This window comes from Pristiophorus japonicus, unplaced genomic scaffold (genome assembly GCF_044704955.1).
Source record: "Pristiophorus japonicus isolate sPriJap1 unplaced genomic scaffold, sPriJap1.hap1 HAP1_SCAFFOLD_444, whole genome shotgun sequence".
Lineage (NCBI taxonomy): Eukaryota > Metazoa > Chordata > Chondrichthyes > Pristiophoridae > Pristiophorus > Pristiophorus japonicus.
This window is the reverse complement of record NW_027254346.1, coordinates 366967-382983: the sequence shown is the minus strand read 5'-3', so window position 1 is coordinate 382983 and position 16017 is coordinate 366967. Positions and strand designations below refer to the sequence as shown.

General features: G+C 44.9%; 12 non-coding genes across 12 annotated transcripts; all 12 read left to right on the top strand.

Annotated features, from left to right (window-relative positions):
• Window positions 1-415: 415 nt before the first annotated feature.
• Window positions 416-504, top strand: trnar-ucg (transfer RNA arginine (anticodon UCG)). Its single transcript is given in 2 exon segments — window positions 416-452; window positions 469-504. It is a non-coding gene; the product is annotated as a tRNA-Arg (tRNA).
• Window positions 505-748: 244 nt separating this feature from the next.
• On the top strand, window positions 749-830 carry trnas-gcu (transfer RNA serine (anticodon GCU)). The gene has a single exon. It is a non-coding gene; the product is annotated as a tRNA-Ser (tRNA).
• Window positions 831-2766: 1936 nt separating this feature from the next.
• trnar-ucg (transfer RNA arginine (anticodon UCG)) lies at window positions 2767-2855 on the top strand. The gene is given in 2 exon segments: window positions 2767-2803; window positions 2820-2855. It is a non-coding gene; the product is annotated as a tRNA-Arg (tRNA).
• A 244-nt stretch (window positions 2856-3099) lies between these two features.
• trnas-gcu (transfer RNA serine (anticodon GCU)) lies at window positions 3100-3181 on the top strand. The gene has a single exon. It is a non-coding gene; the product is annotated as a tRNA-Ser (tRNA).
• A 1936-nt stretch (window positions 3182-5117) lies between these two features.
• On the top strand, window positions 5118-5206 carry trnar-ucg (transfer RNA arginine (anticodon UCG)). The gene is given in 2 exon segments: window positions 5118-5154; window positions 5171-5206. It is a non-coding gene; the product is annotated as a tRNA-Arg (tRNA).
• A 244-nt stretch (window positions 5207-5450) lies between these two features.
• On the top strand, window positions 5451-5532 carry trnas-gcu (transfer RNA serine (anticodon GCU)). Its single transcript has one exon. It is a non-coding gene; the product is annotated as a tRNA-Ser (tRNA).
• A 1936-nt stretch (window positions 5533-7468) lies between these two features.
• trnar-ucg (transfer RNA arginine (anticodon UCG)) lies at window positions 7469-7557 on the top strand. The gene is given in 2 exon segments: window positions 7469-7505; window positions 7522-7557. It is a non-coding gene; the product is annotated as a tRNA-Arg (tRNA).
• A 244-nt stretch (window positions 7558-7801) lies between these two features.
• trnas-gcu (transfer RNA serine (anticodon GCU)) lies at window positions 7802-7883 on the top strand. Its single transcript has one exon. It is a non-coding gene; the product is annotated as a tRNA-Ser (tRNA).
• Window positions 7884-9818: 1935 nt separating this feature from the next.
• On the top strand, window positions 9819-9907 carry trnar-ucg (transfer RNA arginine (anticodon UCG)). The gene is given in 2 exon segments: window positions 9819-9855; window positions 9872-9907. It is a non-coding gene; the product is annotated as a tRNA-Arg (tRNA).
• A 244-nt stretch (window positions 9908-10151) lies between these two features.
• trnas-gcu (transfer RNA serine (anticodon GCU)) lies at window positions 10152-10233 on the top strand. Its single transcript has one exon. It is a non-coding gene; the product is annotated as a tRNA-Ser (tRNA).
• Window positions 10234-12169: 1936 nt separating this feature from the next.
• trnar-ucg (transfer RNA arginine (anticodon UCG)) lies at window positions 12170-12258 on the top strand. The gene is given in 2 exon segments: window positions 12170-12206; window positions 12223-12258. It is a non-coding gene; the product is annotated as a tRNA-Arg (tRNA).
• Window positions 12259-12502: 244 nt separating this feature from the next.
• On the top strand, window positions 12503-12584 carry trnas-gcu (transfer RNA serine (anticodon GCU)). The gene has a single exon. It is a non-coding gene; the product is annotated as a tRNA-Ser (tRNA).
• Window positions 12585-16017: the final 3433 nt, after the last annotated feature.

The following is a 16017-nucleotide window of genomic DNA, read 5'->3' as shown; positions in this document are numbered from 1 at the left end:
GGATGATCGAAATCTCACTTTATTCTTTTAAATGGAACTGCTGTCAGTCAAGGGTCATTCTGCATCTGGGTAAAAGGGATGTCCTTGCAATCCCGGATCATTCTGCGTCTGTTTAAAAGGGCTGGGTGTCAGTTCCGGTTCATAATCTTTCCCTTTAAAACGGATTTTCTCGTAAACCCGGGTCATCCTGTATTGTTTGAGAAGGAGTATGATTTCAGCTGCAATGACCGAATTGTTAAACTATAGTGTTCCAATTTACATTGGGGTTGCCTGCGCCGGTGCGCACCCAGATCGCAGTGCATCTGTTCATTCACTCGAAATATGTTCATCTTTTCCTAAATCCACTCCTTGATATTGCAGTTGCCCCAAATTTGCTCGCAATATACACAACAACACAATGAATGGTGCTGGCAGCGGCCGCGTGGCCTAATGGATAAGGCGTCTGACTTCGATTACAACCGCAAAGTTATCAGAAGATTGCAGGTTCGAGTCCTGCCGTGGTCAAATTAGCTCGCTACTGAAATTTTAAATTCTTTGTTGTGATTCTGCTGAGAAACCAACCATCTCTTCCAGTCACTCACCTGAAGTGAAGGAAGGCTGTTTGCTGAAAGAATCTCATGGCAAGTTTTCATCATTGTCGATCTGCATGCACGGGCAGAGCAAGCTGTGAAGTGGACTTTCTTGCACATTATTTCTGTTTGGATACAAAAAGCAGGAGATTGAATGGCTGACGATGTCTTATAGCAGAGACGAGGTGGCCGAGAGGTTAAGGCGATGGACTGCTAATCCATTGTGCTCTGCACGCATGGGTTCGAATCCCATTCTCGTCGTCGTTGGCTTGCAGCTTTACCACTTTTTGACATTCACATTTAACCTCATCGCCAAATTCCCCTTTTACTTACAGGGATGCTGTACTTTCCTCATGTCATGTCTCAAATTAATAATATATTCGTCAAAAGGAGAACAGTTGCAGTACAATGGCGAGGGGCACTAATTAGATAGGTATCTGAGAGACAACACATGCACGATGGGCCATAATATCATTTCTCACCACCGTCAGAATCTGAGAGCTGCGCTTTTCACTGTCGGCGACTCGTTGGTCCACGGTTATGATTCTCTCTTCGGAATGATCACATTTGAAATGCAAGAGGTCACGGGCCAAATCCCGGACGAGCACCACCATGTTTTACTCAAAGTTTCGCTTCGAACAGCCGCTCGACATGTGAGAAAACAGACATATTTCACGTTAAAACGTGTGAGTTTACGCCGATGTTCCCTTAGCATCCAAATCCCAGAGCAAAGTGAAACCCGCCAAACTGAGTAAAGTTAAAATATCTCAGAGGTACTCGGCTCTGTGACTCGTTGGATAACCTAAAGCCTTGTTTCGTTCCGGCCGATACTTGATCAGTATATCTTCCTGTCTGTGCGCATAAGTTCACCTAAATTGCGATAAGCATACATTCAGCGTCAATCTCCACCTCTGCCCTGAATATGAGTGCGTCCTGTGTCTCTAGAGCTGAAAAGATGAGAGAAGCTGCCTTTTGAATTCGTCCCTTGGTTGCCGAATTCAAAGCGGACAGGAAATCACTCCGGTCTGGCAAAGCTGCCTGGTCTGATTAAAAGGCGATGATACCCTATATTGTAGGCATGTTCTCGTCTTCTGGCCTCAACATTAGGTTCAACGTATCGGATGATAAGCACCGCTCCCATTGTCTGGTAATGGTTCTGCTGTTCCCACTAACACCTCCTCTGGACCATCCTTTGTTACGTTATTGCCCGATTACCACCCACTTTGCCTTTCTCCATTGTGCCATGTATTGTTTAATCACTCCTGCGTTCCGCTGTATCACAGACGTTCCCATTTGAACTTTCTCGCTGCATATTTTTGCAAGGCGCTATTTTTGTTGAAAACATGTGTAATCTTTAACTTTTTCCTGTAATATCGGATTGATTATCCGACAGAACGTGAAACCGGATTCTTCCTCCAGAAAATCTGCACGACCTGCCGAGATTTACATATTTATCTGTTTTTATTCATTCTATTTCCGTGTCCCTTTTAAGGGGATTTGCTGTCTGTCCGAGATCATTCTCTGTCTCTGTAAAATGGTGTGCTCTCAAACCCTCATCATTCTGTGTCTGTTTAAAAGGGATGTGCTGTCTGTCCCGGATTTCCAATTTCAAATTTCAAAACCTGCCTTTGGAGGTTAAGCAATTTTAGTTTGTTTGTGTGTTTCAGACGGGGCTGGTTTTACGTCCCTCCCTCCTTCCTTCCTGCCTGTCTATCACCTGTGGCTTCAATAACAGTCTCTGCGCCGAGTGGTCCTCAGCCCCACTGCACAATTGCCTTCAGGGATGATCGAAATCTCACTTTATTCTTTGAAAAGGGAACTGCTGTCAGTCAAGGGTCATTCTGCATCTGGGTAAAAGGGATGTCCTTGCAATCCCGGATCATTCTGCGTCTGTTTAAATGGGCTGGGTGTCAGTTCCGGTTCATAATCTTTCCCTTTAAAACGGATTTTCTCGTAAACCCGGGTCATCCTGTATTGTTTGAGAAGGAGTATGATTTCAGCTGCAATGACCGAATTGTTAAACTATAGTGTTCCAATTTACATTGGGGTTGCCTGCGCCGGTGCGCACCCAGATCGCAGTGCATCTGTTCATTCACTCGAAATATGTTCATCTTTTCCTAAATCCACTCCTTGATATTGCAGTTGCCCCAAATTTGCTCGCAATATACACAACAACACAATGAATGGTGCTGGCAGCGGCCGCGTGGTCTAATGGATAAGGCGTCTGACTTCGATTACAACCGCAAAGTTATCAGAAGATTGCAGGTTCGAGTCCTGCCGTGGTCAAATTAGCTCGCTACTGAAATTTTATATTCTTTGTTGTGATTCTGCTGAGAAACCAACCATCTCTTCCAGTCACTCACCTGAAGTGAAGGAAGGCTGTTTGCTGAAAGAATCTCATGGCAAGTTTTCATCATTGTCGATCTGCATGCACGGGCAGAGCAAGCTGTGAAGTGGACTTTCTTGCACATTATTTCTGTTTGGATACAAAAAGCAGGAGATTGAATGGCTGACGATGTCTTATAGCAGAGACGAGGTGGCCGAGAGGTTAAGGCGATGGACTGCTAATCCATTGTGCTCTGCACGCATGGGTTCGAATCGCATTCTCGTCGTCGTTGGCTTGCAGCTTTACCACTTTTTGACATTCACATTTAACCTCATCGCCAAATTCCCCTTTTACTTACAGGGATGCTGTACTTTCCTCATGTCATGTCTCAAATTAATAATATGTTCGTCAAAAGGAGAACAGTTGCAGTACAATGGCGAGAGGCACTAATTAGATAGGTATCTGAGAGACAACACATGCACGATGGGCCATAATATCATTTCTCACCACCGTCAGAATCTGAGAGCTGCGCTTTTCACTGTCGGCGACTCGTTGGTCCACGGTTATGATTCTCCCTTCGGAATGATCACATTTGAAATGCAAGAGGTCACGGGCCAAATCCCGGACGAGCACCACCATGTTTTACTCAAAGTTTCGCTTCGAACAGCCGCTCGACATGTGAGAAAACAGACATATTTCACGTTAAAACGTGTGAGTTTACGCCGATGTTCCCTTAGCATCCAAATCCCAGAGCAAAGTGAAACCCGCCAAACTGAGTAAAGTTAAAATATCTCAGAGGTACTCGGCTCTGTGACTCGTTGGATAACCTAAAGCCTTGTTTCGTTCCGGCCGATACTTGATCAGTATATCTTCCTGTCTGTACGCATAAGTTCACCTAAATTGCGATAAGCATACATTCAGCGTCAATCTCCACCTCTGCCCTGAATATGAGTGCGTCCTGTGTCTCTAGAGCTGAAAAGATGAGAGAAGCTGCCTTTTGAATTCGTCCCTTGGTTGCCGAATTCAAAGCGGACAGGAAATCACTCCGGTCTGGCAAAGCTGCCTGTTCTGATTAAAAGGCGATGATACCCTATATTGTAGGCATGTTCTCGTCTTCTGGCCTCAACATTAGGTTCAACGTATCGGATGATAAGCACCGCTCCCATTGTCTGGTAATGGTTCTGCTGTTCCCACTAACACCTCCTCTGGACCATCCTTTGTTACGTTATTGCCCGATTACCACCCACTTTGCCTTTCTCCATTGTGCCATGTATTGTTTAATCACTCCTGCGTTCCGCTGTATCACAGACGTTCCCATTTGAACTTTCTCGCTGCATATTTTTGCAAGGCGCTATTTTTGTTGAAAACATGTGTAATCTTTAACTTTTTCCTGTAATATCGGATTGATTATCCGACAGAACGTGAAACCGGATTCTTCCTCCAGAAAATCTGCACGACCTGCCGAGATTTACATATTTATCTGTTTTTATTCATTCTATTTCCGTGTCCCTTTTAAGGGGATTTGCTGTCTGTCCGAGATCATTCTCTGTCTCTGTAAAATGGTGTGCTCTCAAACCCTCATCATTCTGTGTCTGTTTAAAAGGGATGTGCTGTCTGTCCCGGATTTCCAATTTCAAATTTCAAAACCTGCCTTTGGAGGTTAAGGAATTTTAGTTTGTTTGTGTGTTTCAGACTGGGCTGGTTTTACGTCCCTCCCTCCTTCCTTCCTGCCTGTCTATCAACTGTGGCTTCAATAACAGTCTCTGCGCCGAGTGGTCCTTAGCCCCACTGCACAATTGCCTTCAGGGATGATCGAAATCTCACTTTATTCTTTGAAAAGGGAACTGCTGTCAGTCAAGGGTCATTCTGCATCTGGGTAAAAGGGATGTCCTTGCAATCCCGGATCATTCTGCGTCTGTTTAAATGGGCTGGGTGTCAGTTCCGGTTCATAATCTTTCCCTTTAAAACGGATTTTCTCGTAAACCCGGGTCATCCTGTATTGTTTGAGAAGGAATATGATTTCAGCTGCAATGACCGAATTGTTAAACTATAGTGTTCCAATTTACATTGGGGTTGCCTGCGCCGGTGCGCACCCAGATCGCAGTGCATCTGTTCATTCACTCGAAATATGTTCATCTTTTCCTAAATCCACTCCTTGATATTGCAGTTGCCCCAAATTTGCTCGCAATATACACAACAACACAATGAATGGTGCTGGCAGCGGCCGCGTGGCCTAATGGATAAGGCGTCTGACTTCGATTACAACCGCAAAGTTATCAGAAGATTGCAGGTTCGAGTCCTGCCGTGGTCAAATTAGCTCGCTACTGAAATTTTATATTCTTTGTTGTGATTCTGCTGAGAAACCAACCATCTCTTCCAGTCACTCACCTGAAGTGAAGGAAGGCTGTTTGCTGAAAGAATCTCATGGCAAGTTTTCATCATTGTCGATCTGCATGCACGGGCAGAGCAAGCTGTGAAGTGGACTTTCTTGCACATTATTTCTAATTGGATACAAAAAGCAGGAGATTGAATGGCTGACGATGTCTTATAGCAGAGACGAGGTGGCCGAGAGGTTAAGGCGATGGACTGCTAATCCATTGTGCTCTGCACGCATGGGTTCGAATCCCATTCTCGTCGTCGTTGGCTTGCAGCTTTACCACTTTTTGACATTCACATTTAACCTCATCGCCAAATTCCCCTTTTACTTACAGGGATGCTGTACTTTCCTCATGTCATGTCTCAAATTAATAATATGTTCGTCAAAAGGAGAACAGTTGCAGTACAATGGCGAGAGGCACTAATTAGATAGGTATCTGAGAGACAACACATGCACGATGGGCCATAATATCATTTCTCACCACCGTCAGAATCTGAGAGCTGCGCTTTTCACTGTCGGCGACTCGTTGGTCCACGGTTATGATTCTCCCTTCGGAATGATCACATTTGAAATGCAAGAGGTCACGGGCCAAATCCCGGACGAGCACCACCATGTTTTACTCAAAGTTTCGCTTCGAACAGCCGCTCGACATGTGAGAAAACAGACATATTTCACGTTAAAACGTGTGAGTTTACGCCGATGTTCCCTTAGCATCCAAATCCCAGAGCAAAGTGAAACCCGCCAAACTGAGTAAAGTTAAAATATCTCAGAGGTACTCGGCTCTGTGACTCGTTGGATAACCTAAAGCCTTGTTTCGTTCCGGCCGATACTTGATCAGTATATCTTCCTGTCTGTACGCATAAGTTCACCTAAATTGCGATAAGCATACATTCAGCGTCAATCTCCACCTCTGCCCTGAATATGAGTGCATCCTGTGTCTCTAGAGCTGAAAAGATGAGAGAAGCTGCCTTTTGAATTCGTCCCTTGGTTGCCGAATTCAAAGCGGACAGGAAATCACTCCGGTCTGGCAAAGCTGCCTGGTCTGATTAAAAGGCGATGATACCCTATATTGTAGGCATGTTCTCGTCTTCTGGCCTCAACATTAGGTTCAACGTATCGGATGATAAGCACCGCTCCCATTGTCTGGTAATGGTTCTGCTGTTCCCACTAACACCTCCTCTGGACCATCCTTTGTTACGTTATTACCCGATTACCACCCACTTTGCCTTTCTCCATTGTGCCATGTATTGTTTAATCACTCCTGCGTTCCGCTGTATCACAGACGTTCCCATTTGAACTTTCTCGCTGCATATTTTTGCAAGGCGCTATTTTTGTTGAAAACATGTGTAATCTTTAACTTTTTCCTGTAATATCGGATTGATTATCCGACAGAACGTGAAACCGGATTCTTCCTCCAGAAAATCTGCACGACCTGCCGAGATTTACATATTTATCTGTTTTTATTCATTCTATTTCCGTGTCCCTTTTAAGGGGATTTGCTGTCTGTCCGAGATCATTCTCTGTCTCTGTAAAATGGTGTGCTCTCAAACCCTCATCATTCTGTGTCTGCTTAAAAGGGATGTGCTGTCTGTCCCGGATTTCCAATTTCAAATTTCAAAACCTGCCTTTGGAGGTTAAGGAATTTTAGTTTGTTTGTGTGTTTCAGACTGGGCTGGTTTTACGTCCCTCCCTCCTTCCTTCCTGCCTGTCTATCACCTGTGGCTTCAATAACAGTCTCTGCGCCGAGTGGTCCTCAGCCCCACTGCACAATTGCCTTCAGGGATGATCGAAATCTCACTTTATTCTTTGAAAAGGGAACTGCTGTCAGTCAAGGGTCATTCTGCATCTGGGTAAAAGGGATGTCCTTGCAATCCCGGATCATTCTGCGTCTGTTTAAATGGGCTGGGTGTCAGTTCCGGTTCATAATCTTTCCCTTTAAAACGGATTTTCTCGTAAACCCGGGTCATCCTGTATTGTTTGAGAAGGAGTATGATTTCAGCTGCAATGACCGAATTGTTAAACTATAGTGTTCCAATTTACATTGGGGTTGCCTGCGCCGGTGCGCACCCAGATCGCAGTGCATCTGTTCATTCACTCGAAATATGTTCATCTTTTCCTAAATCCACTCCTTGATATTGCAGTTGCCCCGAATTTGCTCGCAATATACACAACAACACAATGAATGGTGCTGGCAGCGGACGCGTGGCCTAATGGATAAGGCGTCTGACTTCGATTACAACCGCAAAGTTATCAGAAGATTGCAGGTTCGAGTCCTGCCGTGGTCAAATTAGCTCGCTACTGAAAATTTATATTCTTTGTTGTGATTCTGCTTAGAAACCAACCATCTCTTCCAGTCACTCACCTGAAGTGAAGGAAGGCTGTTTGCTGAAAGAATCTCATGGCAAGTTTTCATCATTGTCGATCTGCATGCACGGGCAGAGCAAGCTGTGAAGTGGACTTTCTTGCACATTATTTCTGTTTGGATACAAAAAGCAGGAGATTGAATGGCTGACGATGTCTTATAGCAGAGACGAGGTGGCCGAGAGGTTAAGGCGATGGACTGCTAATCCATTGTGCTCTGCACGCATGGGTTCGAATCGCATTCTCGTCGTCGTTGGCTTGCAGCTTTACCACTTTTTGACATTCACATTTAACCTCATCGCCAAATTCCCCTTTTACTTACAGGGATGCTGTACTTTCCTCATGTCATGTCTCAAATTAATAATATATTCGTCAAAAGGAGAACAGTTGCAGTACAATGGCGAGGGGCACTAATTAGATAGGTATCTGAGAGACAACACATGCACGATGGGCCATAATATCATTTCTCACCACCGTCAGAATCTGAGAGCTGCGCTTTTCACTGTCGGCGACTCGTTGGTCCACGGTTATGATTCTCCCTTCGGAATGATCACATTTGAAATGCAAGAGGTCACGGGCCAAATCCCGGACGAGCACCACCATGTTTTACTTAAAGTTTCGCTTCTAACAGCCGCTCGACATGTGAGAAAACAGACATATTTCACGTTAAAACGTGTGAGTTTACGCCGATGTTCCCTTAGCATCCAAATCCCAGAGCAAAGTGAAACCCGCCAAACTGAGTAAAGTTATAATATCTCAGAGGTACTCGGCTCTGTGACTCGTTGAATAACCTAAAGCCTTGTTTCGTTCCGGCCGATACTTGATCAGTATATCTTCCTGTCTGTACGCATAAGTTCACCTCAATTGGGATAAGCATACATTCAGCGTCAATCTCCACCTCTGCCCTGAATATGAGTGCGTCCTGTGTCTCTAGAGCTGAAAAGATGAGAGAAGCTGCCTTTTGAATTCGTCCCTTGGTTGCCGAATTCAAAGCGGACAGGAAACCAATCCGGTCTGGCAAAGCTGCCTGGTCTGATTAAAAGGCGGTGATACCCTATATTGTAGGCATGTTCTCGTCTTCTGGCCTCAAAATTAGGTTCAGCGTATCGGATGATAAGCACCGCTCCCATTGTCTGGTAATGGTTCTGCTGTTCCCACTAACACCTCCTCTGGACCATCCTTTGTTACGTTATTGCCCGATTACCACCCACTTTGCCTTTCTCCATTGTGCCATGTATTGTTTAATCACTCCTGCGTTCCGCTGTATCACAGACGTTCCCATTTGAACTTTCTCGCTGCATATTTTTTCAAGGCGCTATTTTTGTTGAAAACATCTGTAATCTTTAACTTTTTCCTGTAATATCGGATTGATTATCCGATAGAACGTGAAACCGGATTCTTTCTCCAGAAAATCTGCACGACCTGCCGAGATTTACATATTTATCTGTTTTTATTCATTCTATTTCCGTGTCCCTTTTAAGGGGATTTGCTGTCTGTCCGAGATCATCTCTGTCTCTTTAAAATGGTGTGCTATCAGACCCTCATCATTCTGTGTCTGTTTAAAAGGGATGTGCTGTCTGTCCCGGAATTCCAATTTCAAATTTCAAAACCTGCCTTTGGAGGTTAAGGAATTTTAGTTTGTTTGTGTGTTTCAGACTGGGCTGGTTTTACGTCCCTCCCTCCTTCCTTCCTGCCTGTCTATCAACTGTGGCTTCAATAACAGTCTCTGCGCCGAGTGGTCCTCAGCCCCACTGCACAATTGCCTTCAGGGATGATCGAAATCTCACTTTATTCTTTGAAAAGGGAACTGCTGTCAGTCAAGGGTCATTCTGCATCTGGGTAAAAGGGATGTCCTTGCAATCCCGGATCATTCTGCGTCTGTTTAAATGGGCTGGGTGTCAGTTCCGGTTCATAATCTTTCCCTTTAAAACGGATTTCCTCGTAAACCAGGGTCATCCTGTATTGTTTGAGAAGGAATATGATTTCAGCTGCAATGACCGAATTGTTAAACTATAGTGTTCCAATTTACATTGGGGTTGCCTGCGCCGGTGCGCACCCAGATCGCAGTGCATCTGTTCATTCACTCGAAATATGTTCATCTTTTCCTAAATCCACTCCTTGATATTGCAGTTGCCCCGAATTTGCTCGCAATATACACAACAACACAATGAATGGTGCTGGCAGCGGCCGCGTGGCCTAATGGATAAGGCGTCTGACTTCGATTACAACTGCAAAGTTATCAGAAGATTGCAGGTTCGAGTCCTGCCGTGGTCAAATTAGCTCGCTACTGAAATTTTATATTCTTTGTTGTGATTCTGCTGAGACACCAACCATCTCTTCCAGTCACTCACCTGAAGTGAAGGAAGGCTGTTTGCTGAAAGAATCTCATGGCAAGTTTTCATCATTGTCGATCTGCATGCATGGGCAGAGCAAGCTGTGAAGTGGACTTTCTTGCACATTATTTCTGTTTCGATACAAAAAGCAGGAGATTGAATGGCTGACGATGTCTTATAGCAGAGACGAGGTGGCCGAGAAGTTAAGGCGATGGGCTGCTAATCCATTGTGCTCTGCACGCATGGGTTCGAATCCCATTCTCGTCGTCGTTGGCTTGCAGCTTTACCACTTTTTGACATTCACATTTAACCTCATCGCCAAATTCCCCTTTTACTTACAGGGATGCTGTACTTTCCTCATGTCATGTCTCAAATTAATAAAATATGCGTCAAAAGGAGAACATTTGCAGTACAATGGCGAGGGGCACTAATTAGATAGGTATCTGAGAGACAACACATGCACGATGGGCCATAATATCATTTCTCACCACCGTCAGAATCTGAGAGCTGCGCTTTTCACTGTCGGCGACTCGTTGGTCCACGGTTATGATTCTCCCTTCGGAATGATCACATTTGAAATGCAAGAGGTCACGGGCCAAATCCAGGACGAGCACCACCATGTTTTACTCAAAGTTTCGCTTCTAACAGCCGCTCGACATGTGAGAAAACAGACATATTTCACGTTAAAACGTGTGAGTTTACGCCGATGTTCCCTTAGCATCCAAATCCCAGAGCAAAGTGAAACCCGCCAAACTGAGTAAAGTTATAATATCTCAGAGGTACTCGGCTCTGTGACTCGTTGGATAACCTAAAGCCTTGTTTCGTTCCGGACGATACTTGATCAGTATATCTTCCTGTCTGTACGCATAAGTTCACCTCAATTGGGATAAGCATACATTCAGCGTCAATCTCCACCTCTGCCCTGAATATGATTGCTTCCTGTGTCTCTAGAGCTGAAAAGATGAGAGAAGCTGCCTTTTGAATTCGTCCCTTGGTTGCCGAATTCAAAGCGGACAGGAAACCAATCCGGTCTGGCAAAGCTGCCTGGTCTGATTAAAAGGCGGTGATACCCTATATTGTTGGCATGTTCTCGTCTTCTGGCCTCAACATTAGGTTCAGCGTATCGGATGATAAGCACCGCTCCCATTGTCTGGTAATGGTTCTGCTGTTCCCACTAACACCTCCCCTGGACCATCCTTTGTTACGTTATTGCCCGATTACCACCCACTTTGCCTTTCTCCATTGTGCCATGTATTGTTTAATCACTCCTGCGTTCCGCTGTATCACAGACGTTCCCATTTGAACTTTCTCGCTGCATATTTTTTCAAGGCGCTATTTTTGTTGAAAACATCTGTAATCTTTAACTTTTTCCTGCAATATCGGATTGATTATCCGACAGAACGTGAAACCGGATTCTTCCTCCAGAAAATCTGCACGACCTGCCGAGATTTACATATTTATCTGTTTTTATTCATTCTATTTCCGTGTCCCTTTTAAGGGGATTTGCTGTCTGTCTGAGATCATTCTCTGTCTCTGTAAAATGGTGTGCTCTCAAACCCTCATCATTCTGTGTCTGTTTAAAAGGGATGTGCTGTCTGTCCCGGATTTCCAATTTCAAATTTCAAAACCTGCCTTTGGAGGTTAAGGAATTTTAGTTTGTTTGTGTGTTTCAGACTGGGCTGGTTTTACGTCCCTCCCTCCTTCCTTCCTGCCTGTCTATCACCTGTGGCTTCAATAAAAGTCTCTGCGCCGAGTGGTCCTCAGCCCCACTGCACAATTGCCTTCAGGGATGATCGAAATCTCACTTTATTCTTTGAAAAGGGAACGGCTGTCAGTCAAGGGTCATTCTGCATCTGGGTAAAAGTGATGTCCTTGCAATCCCGGATCATTCTGCGTCTGTTTAAATGGGCTGGGTGTCAGTTCCGGTTCATAATCTTTCCCGTTAAAACGGATTTTCTCGTAAACCCGGGTCATCCTGTATTGTTTGAGAAGGAATATGATTTCAGCTGCAATGACCGAATTGTTAAACTATAGTGTTCCAATTTACATTGGGGTTGCCTGCGCCGGTGCGCACCCAGATCGCAGTGCATCTGTTCATTCACTCGAAATATGTTCATCTTTTCCTAAATCCACTCCTTGATATTGCAGTTGCCCCGAATTTGCTCGCAATATACACAACAACACAATGAATGGTGCTGGCAGCGGCCGCGTGGCCTAATGGATAAGGCGTCTGACTTCGGTTACAACCGCAAAGTCATCAGAAGATTGCAGGTTCGAGTCCTGCCGTGGTCAAATTAGCTCGCTACTGAAATGTTATATTCTTTATTGTTATTCTGCTGAGAAACCAACCATCTCTTCCAGTCACTCACCTGTCGTGAAGGAAGGCTGTTTGCTGAAAGAATCTCATGGCAAGTTTTCATCATTGTCGATCTGCATGCACGGGCAGAGCAAGGTGTGAAGTGCACTTTCTTGCAAATTATTTCTGTTTGGATACAAAAAGCAGGAGATTGAATGGCTGACGATGTCTTATAGCATGGACGAGGTGGCCGAGAGGTTAAGGCGATGGACTGCTAATCCATTGTGCTCTGCACGCATGGGTTCGAATCCCCTTCTCGTCGTCGTTGGCTTGCAGCTTTACCACTTTTTGACATTCACATTTAACCTCATCGCCAAATTCCCCTTTTACTTGCAGGGATGCTGTACTTTCCTCATGTCATGTCTCAAATTAATAATATATTCGTCAAAAGGAGAACAGTTGCAGTACAATGGCGAGGGGCACTAATTAGATAGGTATCTGAGAGACAACACATGCACGATGGGCCATAATATCATTTCTCACCACCGTCAGAATCTGAGAGCTGCGCTTTTCACTGTCGGCGACTCGTTGGTCCACGGTTATGATTCTCCCTTCGGAATGATCACATTTGAAATGCAAGAGGTCACGGGCCAAATCCCGGACGAGCACCACCATGTTTTACTCAAAGTTTCGCTTCTAACAGCCGCTCGACATGTGAGAAAACAGACATATTTCACGTTAAAACGTGTGAGTTTACGCCGATGTTCCCTTAGCATCCAAATCCCAGAGCAAAGTGAAACCCGCCAAACTGAGTAAAGTTAAAATATCTCAGAGGTACTCGGCTCTGTGAATCGGTGGATAACCTAAAGCCTTGTTTCGTTCCAGCCGTTTCTTGATCAGTATATCTTCCTGTCTGTACGCATAAGTTCACCTCAATTGGGATAAGCATACATTCAGCGTCAATCTCCACCTCTGCCCTGAATATGAGTGCGTCCTGTGTCTCTAGAGCTGAAAAGATGAGAGAAGCTGCCTTTTGAATTCGTCCCTTGGTTGCCGAATTCAAAGCGGACAGGAAATCAATCCGGTCTGGCAAAGCTGCCTGGTCTGATTAAAAGGCGGTGATACCCTATATTGTAGGCATGTTCTCGTCTTCTGGCCTCAACATTAGGTTCAACGTATCGGATGATAAGCACCGCTCCCATTGTCTGGTAATGGTTCTGCTGTTCCCACTAACACCTCCTCTGGACCATCCTTTGTTACGTTATTGCCCGATTACCACCCACTTTGCCTTTCTCCATTGTGCCATGTATTGTTTAATCACTCCTGCGTTCCGCTGTATCACAGACGTTCCCATTTGAACTTTCTCGCTGCATATTTTTTCAAGGCGCTATTTTTGTTGAAAACATCTGTAATCTTTAACTTTTTCCTGTATTATCGGATTGATTATCCGACAGAACGTGAAACCAGATTCTTCCTCCAGAAAATCTGCACGACCTGCCGAGATTTACATATTTATCTGTTTTTATTCATTCTATTTCCGTGTCCCTTTTAAGGGGATTTGCTGTCTGTCCGAGATCATTCACTCTCTCTGTAAAATGGTGTGCTCTCAAACCCTCATCATTCTGTGTCTGTTTAAAAGGGATGTGCTGTCTGTCCCGGATTTCCAATTTCAAATTTCAAAACCTGCCTTTGGAGGTTAAGGAATTTTAGTTTGTTTGTGTGTTTCAGACTGGGCTGGTTTTACGTCCCTCCCTCCTTCCTTCCTGCCTGTCTATCAACTGTGGCTTCAATAACAGTCTCTGCGCCGAGTGGTCTGAGCCCCACTGCACAATTGCCTTCAGGGATGATCGAAATCTCACTTTATTCTTTTAAAAGAGAACTGCTGTCAGTCAAGGGTCATTCTGCATCTGGGTAAAAGGGATGTCCTTGCAATACCGGATCATTCTGTGTCTATTTAAATCGGCTGGTTGTCAGTTCCGGTTCATAATCTTTCCCTTTAAAACGGATTTTCTCATAACCCCGGGTCACCCTGTATTGTTTGAGAAGGAGTATGATTTGAGCTGCAATGACCGAATTGTTAAACTATAGTGTTCCCATTTACATTGGGGTTGCCTGCGCCGGTACGCACCCAGATCGCAGTGCATCTGTTCATTCACTCGAAATATGCTCATCTTTTCCTAAATCCACTCCTTGATATTGCAGTTGCCCCGAATTTGCTCGCAATACACACAACAACACAATGAATGGTGCTGGCAGCGGCCGCATGGCCTAATGGATCAGGCGTCTGACTTTGATTACAGCCCCAAAGTTATCAGAAGATTGCACGTTCGAGTCCTGCCGTGGTCAACTTAGCTCGCTACGTGAAATTTTATATCCTTTGTTGTGATTCTGCCGAGAAACCAACCATCTCTTCCAGTCACTCACCTGAAGTGAAGGAAGGCTGTTTGCTGAAAGAAACTCATGGCAAGTTTTCATCATTGTCGATCTGCATGGGCGGGCAGAGCAAGCTGTGAAGTGGACTTACTTGCACATTATTTCTGTTTGGATACAAAAAGCAGGAGCTTGAATGGCTGACGATGTCTTATAGCAGAGACGAGGTGGCCGAGAGGTTAAGGAGATGGACTGCACGCATGGGTTCGAATCCCATTCTCGTCGTCGTTGGCTTGCAGCTTCACCACTTTTTGACATTCACATTTGATCTCATCGCCAAATTCCCCTTTGAATGACAGGGATGCTGCACTTTCCTCATGTCATGTCTCAAATTAATATTATATTCGTTAAAAGGAGAACAGTTGCAGGAAAATGTCGAGGGGCACTAATTAGATAGGTCACTGAGGGACAGCACAAGCACGATCGGCCGAATATCGTTTCTCACCAACGTCAGAATCTGAGAGCTGCGCTTTTCACTATCGGCGGCTCGTTGGTCCACGGTTATGATGCTCGCTTTGGAATAATCACATTTGAAATGCGAGAGGTCACGGGCCAAATCCCGACGATCCCCTCCATGTTTTGCTCAAATTTCCGCTTCTAACAGCCGCTCGACATGTGAGAAAACAGACGTATTTCACGTTAAAAGGTGTGATTTTACGACGATGTTCCATCAGCATCCAAATCTCAGAGCAAAGTGAAACCCGCCAAAGTGAGTAGAGTTAAAATATCTCAGAGGTACTCGGCTCTGTGCCTCGTTGCATCACCTAAACCCTTGTTTGGTTCCGGCCAATACTTGATCAGTACATCTTCCTGTCTGTACGAATAAATTCACCTCAATTGGGATAAGCATACATTCAGCGTCAATCTGCACCTCTGCCCTGAATATGAGTGCGTCCTGTTTCTCTCGAGCTGAAAAGATGAGAGAAGCTGACTTAAGAATTCGTCCCTTGGCTGCCGAATTCAAAGCGGACAGGAAATCAATCCGGGCTGGCAAAGCTGCCTGGTCTGATTAAAAGGCGCTGACACCCTTTCTTGTAGGCATGTTCTCGTCTTCTGGCCTCAACATTAGGTTCAACATATCGGATGATAAGCACCGCTCCCATTGTCTGGTAATGGTTCTGCTTTTCCCACGAACACCTCCTCTGGACCATCCTTTGTTACGTTATTGCCCGATTACCACCCACTTCGCCTTTCTCCATTGTGCCATGTATTATTTAATCACTCCTGCGTTCCACTATATCACAGACGTTCTCATTTGACCTTTCTCGCTGCGTATTTTTTCCAGGCGCTATTTTTGTTGAAAACATCTGTAATCTTTAACTTTT